This window comes from Ambystoma mexicanum, unplaced genomic scaffold (genome assembly GCF_040938575.1).
Source record: "Ambystoma mexicanum isolate Mex_15411 unplaced genomic scaffold, UKY_AmexF1_1 Mex_scaf10, whole genome shotgun sequence".
Classification (NCBI taxonomy): Eukaryota; Metazoa; Chordata; class Amphibia; order Caudata; family Ambystomatidae; genus Ambystoma; species Ambystoma mexicanum.
The window spans coordinates 3,360,001-3,362,500 of NW_027182325.1; the positions used below are offsets into that span (position 1 = coordinate 3,360,001).

Genomic DNA, 2,500 nt, shown 5'->3' on the forward strand with positions numbered 1-2,500 from the left:
TCATGTTGCAAGTGGCTGCATGGCTTAGCTTACTAAATGCAAATGCATAAGAGTAATATTCTTAGCATTCCTAGAGCCTACGGCCACACCACACTGAATGCACCCGATCTCGTCTGATCTCGGAAGTTAAGCAGTGTCAGGCCTAGTTAGTACCTGGATGGGAGACCGCCTGGGAATACCAGGTGCTGTAGGCTTTTTTGTGCTCCAAGTTCAGGAAGTGAGCCCTTTCTCAATTGCCTTTTAAAACTGCAAGGTCTAGCCGACTAGATGCTTAAAAGTACAACACTCACTAGGCCCAGAGCCTACGGCCACACCACACTGAATGCGCCTGATCTCGTCTGATCTCAGAAGCTAAGCAGTGTCGGGCCTAGTTAGTACCTGGATGGGAGACCGCCTGGGAATACCAGGTGCTGTAGGCTTTTTTGTACTCCAAGTTCAGGAAGTGAGCCATTTCTCAATTGCCTTTCAAAACTGCAAGGTCTAGCCGACTAGATGCTTAAAAGTACAAAACTCACTAGGCCCAGAGCCTACGGCCACACCACACTGAATGCGCCCGATCTCGTCTGATCTCGGAAGCTAAGCAGTGTTGGGCCTAGTTAGTACCTGGATGGGAGACCACCTGGGAATACCAGGTGCTGTAGGCTTTTTTGTGCTCCAAGTTCAGGAAGTGAGCCAATTCACAATTGCCTTTCAAAACTGCAAGGTCTAGCCGACTAGATGCTTAAAAGTACAAACTCACTAGGCCCAGAGCCTACGGCCACACCACACTGAATGCGCCCGATCTCGGAAGCTAAGCAGGGTCGGGCCTAGTTAGTACCTGGATGGGAGACTGCCTGGGAATACCAGGTGCTGTAGGCTTTTTTTGTGCTCCATGATTAGTAATTGCGCAACTTCTCAATTATTTTTCAAATTTGGTATGTTTCCAAAATAATTGTATCCCGTTTTATAGCGGAAATGTTGGACAACATCATGAGGGCTGGAGCTACCTTTTTACATAGAATTAGCATACAGGTAGTGTGTTCATGGGTAATAAATCGACTTTCACATGTAATGCAGTACAGAGAATATTGAGTCCTTCAAGAGGCATGAAAGAAAACCATTATTGTGTTGATTGTTCTCTCCACCTCCCTGCAACAGACACAGGATGGATGAATTAAAGTTATCCTACCAGACATAGGAGTCCTGAATGGGCCCACCAGTCTTATATATCTCGCCTGATCGAGCCTGATCGAGCGATGAGCGTGGTATCATGTTGCAAGTGGCTGCATGGCTTAGCTTACTAAATGCAAATGCATAAGAGTAATATTCTTAGCATTCCTAGAGCCTACGGCCACACCACACTGAATGCACCAGATCTCGACTGATCTCGGAAGTTAAGCAGTGTCAGGCCTAGTTAGTACCTGGATGGGAGACCGCCTGGGAATACCAGGTGCTGTAGGCTTTTTTGTGCTCCAAGTTCAGGAAGTGAGCCCTTTCTCAATTGCCTTTTAAAACTGCAAGGTCTAGCCGACTAGATGCTTAAAAGTACAAAACTCACTAAGCCCAGAGCCTACGGCCACACCACACTGAATGTGCCTGATCTCGTCTGATCTCAGAAGCTAAGCAGTGTCGGGCCTAGTTAGTACCTGGATGGAAGACCGCCTGGGAATACCAGGTGCTGTAGGCTTTTTTGTACTCCAAGTTCAGGAAGTGAGCCATTTCTCAATTGCCTTTCAAAACTGCAAGGTCTAGCCGACTAGATGCTTAAAAGTACAAAACTCACAAGAACCAGAGCCTAAGGCCACACCACACTGAATGCGCCCGATCTCGTCTGATCTCGGAAGCTAAGCAGTGTCGGGCCTCGTTAGTACCTGGATGGGAGACCGCCTGGGAATACCAGGTGCTGTAGGCTTTTTTGTGCTCCAAGTTCAGGAAGTGAGCCATTTCTCAATTGCCTTTCAAAACTGCAAGGTCTAGCTGACTAGATGCTTAAAAGTACAAAACTCACTAAGCCCAGAGCCTACGGCCACACCACACTGATTGCGCCCGATCTCGTCTGATCTCGGAAGCTAAGCAGTGTCGGGCCTAGTTAGTACCTGGATGGGAGACCACCTGGGAATACCAGGTGCTGTAGGCTTTTTTGTGCTCCAAGTTCAGGAAGTGAGCCATTTCACAATTGCCTTTCAAAACTGCAAGGTCTAGCCGACTAGATGCTTAAAAGTACAAAACTCACTAGGCCCAGAGCCTACAGCCACACCACACTGAATGCGCCCGATCTCGGAAGCTAAGCAGGGTCAGGCCTAGTTAGTACCTGGATGGGAGACTGCCTGGGAATACCAGGTGCTGTAGGCTTTTTTGTGCTCCATGATTAGTAATTGCGCAACTTCTCAATTATTTTTCAAATTTGGTATGTTTCCAAAATAATTGTATCCCGTTTTATAGCGGAAATGTTGGACAACATCATGAGGGCTGGAGCTACCTTTTTACATAGAATTAGCATACAGGTAGTGTGTTCATGGGT

At 47.3% G+C, this 2,500-nt stretch overlaps 7 non-coding genes and 2 pseudogenes across 7 annotated transcripts; all 9 read left to right on the forward strand.

Moving 5' to 3' along the window:
• The first annotated feature begins 75 nt into the window (after positions 1 to 75).
• LOC138549279 (5S ribosomal RNA) lies at positions 76 to 194 on the forward strand. Its single transcript, XR_011293062.1, has one exon. It is a non-coding gene; the product is annotated as a 5S ribosomal RNA (ribosomal RNA).
• A 106-nt stretch (positions 195 to 300) lies between these two features.
• On the forward strand, positions 301 to 419 carry LOC138544875 (5S ribosomal RNA). Its single transcript, XR_011290755.1, has one exon. It is a non-coding gene; the product is annotated as a 5S ribosomal RNA (ribosomal RNA).
• Positions 420 to 525: 106 nt separating this feature from the next.
• On the forward strand, positions 526 to 644 carry LOC138549172 (5S ribosomal RNA). Its single transcript, XR_011292957.1, has one exon. It is a non-coding gene; the product is annotated as a 5S ribosomal RNA (ribosomal RNA).
• A 105-nt stretch (positions 645 to 749) lies between these two features.
• LOC138543680 (5S ribosomal RNA) lies at positions 750 to 858 on the forward strand (annotated as a pseudogene).
• A 464-nt stretch (positions 859 to 1,322) lies between these two features.
• Positions 1,323 to 1,441, forward strand: LOC138542146 (5S ribosomal RNA). Its single transcript, XR_011290134.1, has one exon. It is a non-coding gene; the product is annotated as a 5S ribosomal RNA (ribosomal RNA).
• A 106-nt stretch (positions 1,442 to 1,547) lies between these two features.
• Positions 1,548 to 1,666, forward strand: LOC138540346 (5S ribosomal RNA). Its single transcript, XR_011288397.1, has one exon. It is a non-coding gene; the product is annotated as a 5S ribosomal RNA (ribosomal RNA).
• A 106-nt stretch (positions 1,667 to 1,772) lies between these two features.
• LOC138541679 (5S ribosomal RNA) lies at positions 1,773 to 1,891 on the forward strand. The gene has a single exon (XR_011289680.1). It is a non-coding gene; the product is annotated as a 5S ribosomal RNA (ribosomal RNA).
• A 106-nt stretch (positions 1,892 to 1,997) lies between these two features.
• Positions 1,998 to 2,116, forward strand: LOC138548354 (5S ribosomal RNA). Its single transcript, XR_011292159.1, has one exon. It is a non-coding gene; the product is annotated as a 5S ribosomal RNA (ribosomal RNA).
• Positions 2,117 to 2,222: 106 nt separating this feature from the next.
• On the forward strand, positions 2,223 to 2,331 carry LOC138545545 (5S ribosomal RNA; annotated as a pseudogene).
• Positions 2,332 to 2,500: the final 169 nt, after the last annotated feature.